The following is a 13,257-nucleotide window of genomic DNA, read 5'->3' as shown; positions in this document are numbered from 1 at the left end:
CCACGGCAGTGTGGTGGCCTCCCTCACCCTGCCCATATCCTCTGCTGCTGAGGCTCAGGAAGAAACCAGCCCCTGTGTATTCTGGAAGAAAATTCCCCTTCTCCGCCCAGCCCAATGGAGCCAGTACTCTAAGTAGCCCCTTTCCAACTCAGCAGCTCTGTCTATGGCACAGGGTGGGACGAAGAGGGATAGGCAGAGCCTTGAGGGGAAAAGACCATCTCAAGGGGTCATGGGGTCCATTCTCCTACACAGAGGACCTGCTGACCAGCCCTCAGCCCATGGAAATGGCTGCTAAAGATGCAGCAGCAGGCTATAGCCTCCCTGCCCACTCCACCCTCTAATCAGGCACCTTCCACTGGAAAAGCTGGAGGCTGGAATGGGAATGGAGACGGCTGGACCTCTTGGAGAAAGTGGGAAGAAAGAGCTGAGTGGTATAAGCTTCTGGAAATGGGGGCTCAAGCTCAATACAAGGAAGTACTTCTCCCAGAGGACACTGTCTAAACACTAGTTTGCTGCCAGAAAAGGGAGGGAGCTCCCAGTCTTGGTAGGTATGCAAGCCCAGAGAGGCAAGTAGGGATGTGGAGGGGTGGGTTGCTACAGTGGAGAAGTGGACAGCTCTATAAGGGGCATTCCTGCCCAGAGCCCCTGGGTTCTTTGAAGGAGGACTGTGCAGGTCAGGGGCTGAAAATGGGGTTGAGGACCTATTTACCTGCGGGGTGGGGGGCAGGCAGGGGTTGTGCAGAAGTGTGAGGAGGATTGATGGAGACTGCAGGGCCCTGGGAAGACCAGGGCACTGCATACAGCAAGAGCTAGCATCCTGATCATGGGGGAAACTTGGCCATGGATCTTAGCAGGGCCTCAGCCATATGTCAGTACTTGGAAAACAGGTTGGAAAATGAGGCCAGTGGACAGGCACTGACCCCATTGAGCCATGGATAGGCTGGCGGGCAGTGGAGGCTGAGGCAGCCGCCACATGAAGCACCTCACTCTGTGCAGCGGGCACAGAAATGCATAGCCATCTGAGCAGCTTTACCCAGTGGCCTCCCTACCCTGGAGCAACAGACCATCAGTGGCAGCTATGCAGGCCATTTGGCAAGAGGAAAGTCCCAGAGAGCTTCTCAACCTCACTGTTCTAACTGCCTTGAGCAGCAGACCCCAGGGTATGGGGCAAATCTGAATCAGGTGCCCCCTAACAAACATCACCAATCAAATTTGAAGTTCAGGGGTTTACCTCTCCAGCAAGGAAGAGAACACATTGGCACCTGCTGCATCCACAGGGATGAAAGCCTTGTCCCATGGACTGCATCAACTCCTGCCCCAGGGAAGGAGGAGCCTGTGAGGGACAGAGGCTTTCTCCAGCCTGTCTCACCCCTGAGATTCTCCAGGAAGAAAATAAGATCAAAGGACTTCTCACCATGTCCCCTGGTGAGAATCAAAGGCAGGCTCTTGAAGCGAAAGCAAGCATGTGTGTGTGTGTGTGTGTGTGTGTGTGTGTGTGTGGTGATATTTCAGGGGAAGAATTCAGTTTATGGGGTGAAGGATGAACATGAAAGTGAGGGACCTTTGCATATGAGATGGGGAAGAGCCTTGAGACTACAAGAACCCCAAACTTTGACATGGGCAATAAGCCAAAGTGTTCTCAGAGCAACAATGATACTGTCTTGCCCACAGGTGGCTGTCATTTACCTACCCCAAGTTCCCTGGGGACTGGCCTGACCAAGTACAAGGTATTGGGATAGCATAAGCCTGGAAGATTCCAGGTATGGCACAGTGGGTCTGACAGACATGGGTTGCCATGAGCGTAGGCTCAGGGGAGTCTAGTGGTTTCTGGTTGTAGCAATCAACGAATGACACTGTCAACCTATGAGCCGACTGATGGCTGCCAATTCTAGAGTGCTCTCATTCTAGGCCTGTGTCCACACTGGGAGTCTATTGGCACATGAGGATGGAGATGCTGTGCCTCTTCTTCCTATCACTTCTGGTCCCTATGCTGGGGTGGGGACTATGGCAACTCCAGGCAAGGGCAGCTGGAGAGCCAGCCATTGAGAGGGGCAGGTGATTCCCTGTCCATATGGGACACCTAGGCAGTGCTGCCCCCACACACTGTCAAACCCGGCCTTGCCTGGGGCTTCCTGCTTTAGAGCCCCATGCCTACTTCCTAGATGCCACCCACTCCCAGGACACACGCTTCTACAACAGCACATGTCTCCTTCCCAGGACCCCGATCAGCTCTCAGCCCACTCCTAGGACCTTTCCCCACCTAGGGTGAGTCTTGCTTGAGGTCCAAAGTTATGTAGGGGTGTGCACAGAGCCAGGCTGGTGCACCGGGTGTATCCACACGTGAGCTCCTGGCCCCAGTGGAGCCAAGGGTAGAACCCACGTGGATGAGGAAAGTGGCCAGGGCTGGGGTCTTTACTTGTCCTCTTGCTCCAGGACCCACACATGGCAGGGCTGGGGGTGAGGGGGAGGCTGGCTGGGTCCCTATGGGCCTTTGGGTTCCCAGCTTGTGCCTTCTCCCTCCACATTTGCAGCAGTCCAGGCAGCTGCTCGAGGTGCAGTTAAGAGTGGAAGAGTAGCACGTGAGGCGGGGCGTGGAGGGGCGGTGCTCAGCCTCCCCCAGGCAGCAGGAAAGGAAATGGCAGGCAGGATGGCCCCCTCCGCAGGGAGACACTCGGGTCTAGACGGCTTGGCAAGGCCGGCAGGGCTGAGTCACATGTGTCTGGAGCTGGAGACACAGGCGCCAGGACAGGAACATGAACGTGCCCACTAGGGAGGGCTGGGTGGGGGAGGGGGGCCCAACCTCCTTCTGGCTCCCTTGCCCTCAGCCCAGCAGGAGCTCCATTTCTGCTCAGCCTCTGTCTTCTGCCTGAGGCCCCTCGATGCCCACCTGGAGGGGCAAGGGCAGCTCCCACAGGGAGTTGAGCGGGGCCCACGTTATTGGCAGGGACCAACTGAAATTTCAGACAGAGAGGGAGTGGGTAAAGTGACTCCCCACGTGCCCCCATCTCAGTCACAGCTCTGTTCCTTCGACCCAGCCACATTCCCCACCAGGGCCCTTTTTCCCCCAAAGCCACCCTTGCTGCACTCTGCCCTCTCCTTCCACCTTCCACTGTCGCCCTCCCCAGGGATGCCCACACCACAGCAGCTGAAGGCCTCGGCTCCTCTCTCCCTACCCGCCAGGCTCCTTGCTACCCGCCATCCCATCCCCAGCCATCATTGTCCCATTTGGGGTGCTGTGTACCCTTTCCCTCCTCCTCTCTCTGTCTGTTTTTCTGTCTCTCATTTCCTCACTCAGGAACACCGGGTCTCAGGCAAGGAAGCACAACACATGAGTCTGAACCGGCTGATGTATTTAGTGCTCACAAAGCGTCTGCAAGAAAAGTCGTTTAATTGAGACCAGATCCTCTGAGGTTTCAATGGCATTAAAACAAGATGAGTTTTCTCTTGGGAAGAAACTGCTGGCAACAAGAAGAGGGCATGGAAAGTTTGGCTTTTTTGTTGTTGTTTTTCTCTGAGCTTGAAGAGGGAAAGAGCCCCTGTACATTGATTTATATACCATAGATGTGTGAACATACACCTCATGGGTAGACCCAGCATCCTAGTGCACATGAGCACACGCACACACTGCTTTTGATGTTACCCAGACACAATGTGGAAGGCTCATAATCGGGCCTGTTCCCATTCTCTGGGAGTCTCCCCAGGGGTGTCTTTTGCTAGAGCCTCTGTTCTACCCTGGGCCCTAGCAGAAGGTCTGGCACCCAATAGGGGGTTTGATGTACTTGACAAATGACAGGTAATAGAAGGGCAGGACAAACAGCCCAGACTTTAGCCCTAAGGCTCAGATTCATACATGGAACTGCCTTGTAGATGTCACTGCTAGGTTGTCTAGTTGCCAACCTCACATGTGACAGGTAGGGAGCTGAACTTCCCAGCTTCTACCCCAGGCTCATTCGGCTGACAGCTCTGAATCTACCCACTTCTCCCACCTGCTGCCTCCAACCTGGGACAACCATGATCATCTTCCCGCTGGAAGGTAGAGCTGCCTCCACACTAGCTCCTGTCTTCTGCTCTTATGCCCCCAACAAGTCTGTGTTCCACCCTGTGACCCCAGTGATCATTTTTATAATGTAAGTCAGATCATGTGAGTCCTCTGCTCAGAAGCCCATAGTGGAGTTTTGTTTCCTTCAAGGTCGAAGGCAAAATTGGCCTGCTACCCTTGGACACTCGGTCAAGCTAGCCCTAATTGCCCTTCACCAACCTCACCCTCACTCAGCCTGCTCCCACACTGGTCCCTTGCTTCTTCTCACATTGGACCAAAAACATTCCTGCCTCAGGGCCTTTGCACTGGCTGTCCCCTCTTTTTGGAGGACTCTTTACTGGAGCTCCTTTTGCCTGGCTATTTCCTTTTCACTCACATCTCCATCCAAATGTCACTTTCTCAGAGTCCTCATCTGATCCCCTGTCAAAAATGCCCCACCCTCAAATCACCATGGCTGGCCCCTTTCCTTCTGATGAGGTCTCTGTGCTCCCCACTAGACTGTCAGTTCTGGGATTGCAGGGGAGCTGACCATACGGTTTACTATTACACAGCAGGGCCTCAGAAATGTTCACTGAGCAAAGAATTTATTCTCCGGATCTCCCTTGGTAGGTGGAAAGGTCTCAGCTAAGGAGCCTTGAGGGATGAAGAGCATTGCTTTGGCATTCTCCGAGCTGCCAATCTGAGTCCCAACTAGTGCTGGGTGTGTACACATGTGTGGACAATGGGCCACAAGAAAGGGATGGGCAAGGGAAAAGGAGGCAGGAGTCTCTTCTTCACCCTTAGAATTCTGGGCTTATGCAGCTAGAAGCGACCTCAATCAGCTAATGCAGTTTCTCTAGGCTCCTTCCAGCTCTCAGATTCTAGAACTTTCTAAGGAGCCCATGTCCACCACATTGTGGTGAGGAGGCTGAGGCCCTGAGTAGGGAAGTTTGCTCCCGACATCAAAGGGCCTGTCTGTCCAGGGAAGGCTGAAAGCCCAAAACTCTTTCCAGCAACCTCAGGCTGCATCCCTGTTTCCTGGAAAATGCCGACACTATCCCACCCTGTGCTCCAGACACCAGGCTCAGGGTAGTGCTGGCCAGGGGCCCTGCCTGCCTCAGCCCAAGTCCATGAGTGAGCTTTGTGTGCAGGAGGGGCAGCTGTGGGAGGGCCCCTCTGATTCTGCCAAGACCCCGCAGGCTGGCTCTGTTCTGTGGGGTTCCTTCAAGATCCCCATGATGGCCGGGCACCCCAAGACTGGATAGAGTAGGTGGCCGGGTGGCCACTGGGCCTCCAGTAGGGCAACGACATCTAGGACAGGACTCCACAGGAGCTGGGGAAGTAAGTGGCCAGGCCTCACCCGCTCCTGCCTAGGTGGGTAGGAGCAAGGGTCCCTCCCTTCTTCCAGGCCACTGTGCCAAAGAAACCTGGGAGCAGGCTTCCCCTCACCCCCAGCCCAGCTAATGGAAACCAGATGGCAGGATGTTTAGTCAGTGCCTGGGGAGCAGTGAACAGGCGAAATGGGTTGGGGGACAGGATTCCAGAATCCTTCCCCAGGCAGGGGCAGGGTCAGAGTCCAGAGTCCCACCACAGTTGTCTCCAAGGGCCCACCTCAGGGAAGTGCAGGAGACCTGGCCTCTGGCATCTGACTTGGGTGAACCCAACCCCCTTGTGGTTCCTTCTCCGTCCTGGAGGTGGTGTGAAGGGGGGCAGTGTGCACTCTTCCAAGATCCCTGAGCAAATCTCACTCAGTCTCTGAGTCACACCTCGGGCTTCCCAGGCCTAAGTGCTCCCCTCCCCCAGCTTCAGCACACCACCAGCCCAGGACATCCTGTGTTACCCACGGGCACACAGGCAGACAGTGGCTTCATCCTTGGCTCCCGAGGTGCTTGCTCACCCTCACTCCCCAGACAGTTCCTGTCTCTGGTCTGCATGTGGCATGGTCCCAAATTCAGGCTGTGAACCAGAGCCCTGGACTGAACAAAGGATGGGGTGTCCCTGCTGCACCCTGTGAGCTGTACATCTAGCTGTTACTCAGACCCAAATGGACAGATGCTAAGGAGCCCCCACTGAAGACCCAGTTGCCAGGGACTCCCCACCCTGACCATCCTCCAGCCCCTCCCAGGTCTCACACACTCCCATATGGCCCAAAACAGAGACCTTGAACCCCATGTGGTGATGGGAAGCTTCTTCCCTACAGCCCTTCCCAGCCCCGCTCCACCCCTCCCCCTCCCCCTCTTCCAGCCCTCCCCCTCCCCCTCCTCCATCTACGCCTTGCCTACAATTAACTCGTTTTTAAAAAACGCTTCCAAACATAAGTCAACACTGGACAGAGCTGTAGGAAAAGCTTCCTCAACGCTGGCCCTGAAGAGCCTCATGATGAGCCCAGTCTCTTGGCTATCCCCTGCCCACCCTCAGCTGCCATGGCTGGGCTTGGGGCTGGGGCCCACTGAGGGCTGTCCCAGGGCCTGTGGTCAGATATCCCTTTTGTTGCTTTTTGCTCTACCCTCCTGCCCCTGCCTTTAGGCCTGACCTCCTTCCCACCTTGCCACATCCCGACCAGCACGTGCCCCTCTGACCCAGAGGGCATATGTGAGGCATGGGGGCATCTCAGGAGCACCTGATAACAGTGGTTACACTCAGACCTGAGACTCTAGGCCAATAAGTCTGGGGGTATCTGTGAGATGGCCTTTCTCAGGCCACTGTCAAGACACCCAGGTCAAGGGTCCCTGAAGATCCCGGCAGCCCCTGGTCCACACATACTCCAGTGTGGATGTTGAGGGAATAGCCAGTGGGTCACAGGACATATAACCTTCTCCATTTTATGGAGGAGGACGTGGATGTCTGGCATTGTCCAGAGGTAGGCAGGGAACTGGTACAAGGATCAGGAGCTGAGCTGCATACTGCAGTGCCATCCTGAGGCAGGACCGTGTCCAGGTGGCCCTGGGACTCTAAGGGCTGGGTCCAACTTGTCGCCCTAGCTCTGCCCATGTGTTCTGTTTCTTCTGGAATTGGGAGTCTTCAGCATTGGTGCCTGTGGCAGAAGCCCACAGGTTTCCAAACATTCCAGAGCCTCCATTGCCCAGGTAGCCCTGGCACCTGCCCCCTCTCCCAAGTACCCAAGAGGCCCTGGGGCCTGCTGTTAATAAGGCCCAGCCCCTCTCCTTTCCAAGCCATGGAGGTAGGGCCTGGCAGCCTCAGGTGGGCGGCCTGCTCTGTGGTGGGCCTCACAGGCCCGCTGTGTGTGGAAACAGAAGCCCCATTCATGGGGGCCACTGGGCTTGGGCCAGTAGAGAATAAATGCAGGCCTTACAGAGAAAGAGCACGAGTGCTCAGGTCCAAGAAAAAAATCAATCTCTCTTTCTCCTCAGGTGGGAGCAGGGGATGTTGGGGGAAGTGGAGAGCAAGGCCTGGGGCAGGGGTGGGGGGTGTTTGTTTGGAGACAGCCTTTCTGGAGGAGGGCCAGGGTGGGTGGGGAAGACTCCAAGCACTGCAGCCAGGAGCTCAGGGAGAGGGACTGTTGAATGCCATCCTGAATGTGTCCCATCCTGCCATGATGGCCACTCCCACCTCTCAGCTGTTCACTGTCTCTGCTGACCCAGGCAACCTGTGTAAGCTATGCATGATGGCCATGAAGAGCATTCTGCTCCCTGTCCTTGCTCATTACATGGGGTGCTGCCCTGGAGGGGCCTTGACCAAGCAGGGGCTGAGCCTCAGAGAGTCCATAACCCCACCCAACCCCCAGGGACTTTCCCACCCTGCAGCCACTGCTATCCATCCTCCCTGGGCCTCCCAATGGTGAGTAGGTAGCACCAGCAGGAAGAGGCTGGTAGGAAGGGAGCACCCTACCCCACTAGTGAAACGCCTCTGGGGCTGGGGCATAGGAAGAGAAAGCTGGTCACCTGAGGCGATCCAATGGTGCCCACCTCGGGGGATCGAGGGGGGCCCATGGGCCTCAGAGAACCCTCCCTGGAGGGCAAGGGGAGTATTGAAGACTGTAAGAAGCCTGATGACCATTGCCCAGGGTGGGAGCAGGGGAAGTAAGAGATCCCCTCCTCCAGGAGGGGCCACTGCAGCTGGGGCTAGAAGAATGGATCTGGATTTGCTGCTTAGGGAGTTGAGCTCACTGACCTAGGCCTACTAGGGAGACTGAGAGAAGTGTGGGAAGCTGAGAGTGGAGGGCCTAGTGCTGGAGTGGGATGGCACAAGGGCCCCAGGAAACTGGGCTACAGCGTGGCCTTGATCTCATATGCCAATGGATGGTAGCCCACCACCAGGCCTCAGGGTGGGGCAGGAGGGGTGAGGGGGTAGGCCTGAATGGGAAGCTTATGGTCAGTACTAGTTAAGAGGGGGCTGTCATGCAGTGGAGGGGAGGCCTGGGAGCTATTGCCCCTCCTTTGCCAAGGCTGATGGCCCCTTTAGGTGACCTCTAGGCTCACCTTGCCCCCAACAACCTCCCCTCTCACTAGGCACTGGAACTCCCACCTCTGAAAGCCAACTGCCAGGAAACACTTTTAGCTTTCCAGAGGCTGTCCTTACCCTCACTGCCCATAAAACATCCAAAGGTACCCAGAGGCATAGGAATGGCCCCAGGCCCTCTGCCTAGGGCCACCAAAGCTCTCCTGGGCCCACTCTAGGGGCCTACCTATGCCTTGTCCCAACAGGCTGGAGGGTTCCCAGCAGTAAAGAGCTGCCTCAGTTCTGAGAAGCAGACAGGGTGGCTCTGGTGCTAAGGGTCACCTACTCTGAAGTCATGAAAATGCAGGGAAAAGACCGAGAAATTTCTGATACTTGGTGGCCTCGGGGATCTTGACAGAAGGATGAGATCTTCTGAGGAGAGCGGGGAGAAAAGCAGAAGTGAAGCCTGGACAAAGAGGGAAAGAGAGAGGGTGTCCAGCCTGCAGCTGACCTCCCACTAGGAAGAAGGAGGTACTGCTTCCCAGCCACACAAGGGTCCTGGCCACCCCAGCTCAAACTGGCTTCTTCTGCAGGTCAGGTACAACCCATCTCTTGGAATGGCGACTGGGGCAAGCTTCAGGATGGGCAGCTGTACTGGCCAACAGGCACAGCCCACCTCTGAGGAAGGTGGCCATAGAGACCCAATCCAGCCCCTGGTCCCTGACCAGAAGGCCCACACCAGGCCAGGGCTGGCCCAGAGGAAAGAGCAACCCCAAGCAGCCCAGGAGCAAGAGTGGAGTCACAAGGGGCCCATCCCCAAGCAGGCACTACCCCAAGCCACAGCAACATGGGGGAAGCGCAGCTGAAACAGCAAGGCCCCAGGCTGCCAAAGTCAGGCTCCTGCAGACCAGCAGGGGCCACCTGAGCACAAGAGGTAGAAATGGCCACTGAGGAAGGCAGAGCAGGAAGGCAGGAGCCTGGGACATCAGAAGAAGGGGTCTGAAGCCCATGAGGCCCCTCAAAGGTAAGGACTAGCCAAGACAGGCAGCCCCCAGATGAATCCTGTGGGGGTGATCAGGCCATGCTTGAATATGAAGAGGCTAAACCTTGGTCAAATCTCCACCAACAACACCAGCATCACCAGCCACTGAGACCCCACCCTATTGTCAATGTGCCCAAGCCTAGCATCCTCATGTGGGGAGCAGGTGGGAAGCTCTCTAAGGCAGGCCCCCTTCCCCACCCTCAGATCCCCTATTTGGGCCTTTACCCTTGGTGCCCAGGGAAGGGGATCAAGTAGCCTGGTATTCCAGCCCAGCTGGCCAAGTTGTTGTCAAGTCTAGGGGCCCTGGGCAGGCTGCTGTTTCTATGTGACTGGGCTAGGGCTGCATCTTGTCCTCCAGGGACCACCTGCCAACCTGGCCCAGGTGGCTGGTGTCAAAAGAAGGACTGCAGCCAAGGTTGGGGTGGCAGAAGCACCTCAGAGACCACAGGCCGTGGACCTGCAGACCCAGGCACTACAGAGAAGGCCACGCCCTCCCTGGCAGCCTCATGCCCTCCTGGTCCAGGCAGCCATTGCCTGTGGCAACATCAAGATGAAACACATCCTTGCCCTGACCAACCCTAGCCTGACCACACTCTACCTGGCAGGTGGGTGGCCTTTTTCCCCATACCCATCCCTGCAGCAGGGGTGAGAAGCCCACACACCCAGGCTCCTGGGCCACTGTGCTCTGGAAATGGTTCACCTTCCCATGGGTCCTGGCTGGGAATGAGAAGGTGCCTTGTCCTGGGACGGCCAGAAGAGCCAGCTCCTTCAAGGAGTATGTCATTACTGCCACTGGCCTGAATGCACGGGGTACAGAGTGACAAGAGAGGGGGAAAAGGAGACATGGACTATGGTGGCCCCATGTGTGTGCACAGAGAATTAAATTGCCAAGATCCTGCCCAACACTTTCCTGGGGCTGCCCAACCTGGAGTGGCTGGACCTGAGCAAGAACAAGCTGGATGCTGAGGCCTGCACCCCTATGCCTTTAAGGTGTGTGGTGGCCCCAGCACCTGGTCTCCCAAAGGGCCTGAGCCACTTCAAAATAGCCCCATGCATCCATGACTCCTCACTCCACTCTGCCTGGAGGAGAAGGCATAGAAGAAGCACAGCACAGAGTACCCAGCACAGCAGGCTCGCATGATTTGGACTGGCACCATCCGTAGCTGGGAGTATGGAGAGCAAAACAGATTTTTGGGCTCCACAAGGGAGTGGAACTCCTAAGAGAAACGAAGGGGGGGCGTCTGGAAACCCCCAGACAGGCCTGGTATAAGGGGGAACTAGGAAGCCATGATGCAACACATTAGGGGTGCCCCCTGAGTGGGATGAGCCCAAAGCCACACCCAGAAGGCTTAGCCCTGGCTCACAAAGCACTCCAGTCCCCAGCCCCTTCTTCTCCCCCAACCCACTTCCAGAACCGGACATAGCTAAAGTGGCTGAACCTGGATGAAAACTTCCTGTCTGCAGTGCCAGCCTTGCCCACCTCCCTGCAAGAGCTCAAACTCAACAACGACCTCCTACAGGGCCTACAGCACAGCAATTTCCGAGGTGGGGGCAGGCCCTGGGGGCAGGGACCAAAGCGGTCATGACTAGGCAGCTAAGGAGGCCTTGGAAAGTTGTTGGTGAGGGGAGGGTCTGCCCCGGGCAGCCTGGCTGGAGGGCAGAGGAGGGAGCACCATCCTAGGAAAGTGACCCTGGCCCCTAAGAGAGCTACAGCAGGCAGCACCCAGTGGGCCTTCAGAGCTCTGCAGTTGGCTCAGGTGCCCCTCTGCCCACCCATCCTGTAGGGCTCAGGCAGCTGCTGATGCTGGAGGTGGAAGGAAGCAAGTGGCATGATGGGAACATCTCCTCCCTGGCCTTCCAGCCCCTGTGTGGCTTGCTATATGTGAGGCTGGACCGGAACCCACTGTGGACTATCCTGCCTGGCCTGCCACCCTCCCTGCAGGTGAGCTGGGAGTGGTAATATTGTGGTCGTATTACCGGATCATCTGCCACTGGGTAGTAAAGCTTCCCATGGGGGGCGGGGGGGGGGATTTTGACAATAAACCCACAAGGCCTCAGCACCAAAGACCTCTCCTCCACCTGACGTAAACTGCCAGAAGCCCAGAGTTGGGACTGAAGGACTTTCCTGGACTAGGTGTCCCTGAGCAAAGTCTATGCCCTCTCTAGGCCACACAGTCCCCTTGTGCTTGGTGGTACTCTCTGGGTCTGTGTCTTATGGGGCTCTGAGGAGCCATGGTACCACTAGTAGGTGTTGCTGAGGTCTTTTGCACAGATGACCATGGCCCTGGGAGGAGCAGAGGCAGTGGCACCTAAGTACCACAGATGGGGCTGGGTGGAAGAGGGCAGGGAACAGGGCCAGGTCACCAGTAAGTGATGAACTGGACCCTCACCCCAAGCCTTGGCCTTAGCTGCTGCATCTGGGTGCCAACGTCATTGAGGAGAGACAGAAGGCACGCTGAACTGCAGCTGCAGCCTCAGCATGCTGGTGCTCAGCAACAACTGGCTCCAGAAGCACCAGCTAGAACCCCAAGCTAGGATTGATCTCTCGTGAATGCCACCACCACCCTGGCAGCACCCAAGCTTCATCCCAGTGGGCACCTGGAGGCCAGAGAGAAAGGATGATGTACCTAAAAGAAATCAGAGAGTTAGGCAGGTTGGCTGAGAGGGCTGGGGAGGCCCTGTTGCTTAGGCCTGCTCTCAGGTGAGTCTCCTGAGTCACCTGTCTCTCCACCTGAGACTCCAGGTGGCCTGGGCCCTCAGCCACCACCTGCTTCTCCAAGATTTTCCTGTTACTCCCACCTGGAAGAATCCCCAAGGCCAAAAAAATCCCTTCCCTTGCCCTGGCTGGTGTGGCTCAGTGGATTGAGTGCCGGCCTGCAATCCAAAGGGTTGCCAGTTTGATTCCCTGTCAGGGCACATGCCTGGGTTGCAGGCCATTGCTGTTTCTCTCCCTCTCTTTCTCCCTCTCTAAAAGTAAATGAGCAAAATCTTCAATTACAGTTTACAAATTAAAAACAAAAAGAAATCCCTTCCCTTGTCCATGCCTTGACTTGCCCTACAGGCACCCAGGAAGCTCACCTAAGATGTGGCGTGGGCTTGGATGAAGGGACAGTGTGAGTGGTAAGAGCTGTCCTGATACTGGGTTTAACTAGGGGTAACAGAGGCAGGAAGGGTCATGGAAGAGATGGTGGGGCACAGGAAAGAGAAATGTATGAGTATTCTGGGGTAGCTGTAACAAAGTACCACAAACTGGGCAACTTAAAGTAACAGAGATTGATTCTCTCATGGTTCTGGAGGCCAGTGGTCCAAAATCGAGGTATCATCAGCGCTGTGCTCCCCCCAAAGGCTCTAGGGTAGGGTCCTTCCTGCCTCTTCCAGTTTCTGGTGGACCCAGTTGTTCCTTGGCTCATGGCCACATCACTCCAGTATTTGACTCTGTCTTCACGTAGCTTTTCTATGTCTGTGTCTCTCTTCTGTCCCTCATAAGGACACCCACCAGGCTGTCCATTTTATTAACTCACCAGGCTAATCCAGGATGATCTCATCTCAAGATCCTTAACTTCATTACACGTACAGAGACCATTTTGGCAAATAATGTCACATTTACAGGTTCTGAGTAGACATACCTTATGGGGGCCACTATTCCTCCCACTATAGGAAGGCTCCAGGATGAGTCCACATGATCCGGTTTGGACAGTTGGGTAGGGGTGCTGGCAGGAGGGGTCCAGCAGGAGATCCAGTCCTTAAAGGCAGTGCCTAAGGAGACAGGACATGGCCCCAGGATCAGCAGGAGGGCTGC

Source organism: Phyllostomus discolor, chromosome X (genome assembly GCF_004126475.2).
Source record: "Phyllostomus discolor isolate MPI-MPIP mPhyDis1 chromosome X, mPhyDis1.pri.v3, whole genome shotgun sequence".
In the NCBI taxonomy this organism is placed as follows: domain Eukaryota; kingdom Metazoa; phylum Chordata; class Mammalia; order Chiroptera; family Phyllostomidae; genus Phyllostomus; species Phyllostomus discolor.
Note: the sequence above shows the minus strand (reverse complement) of the source record.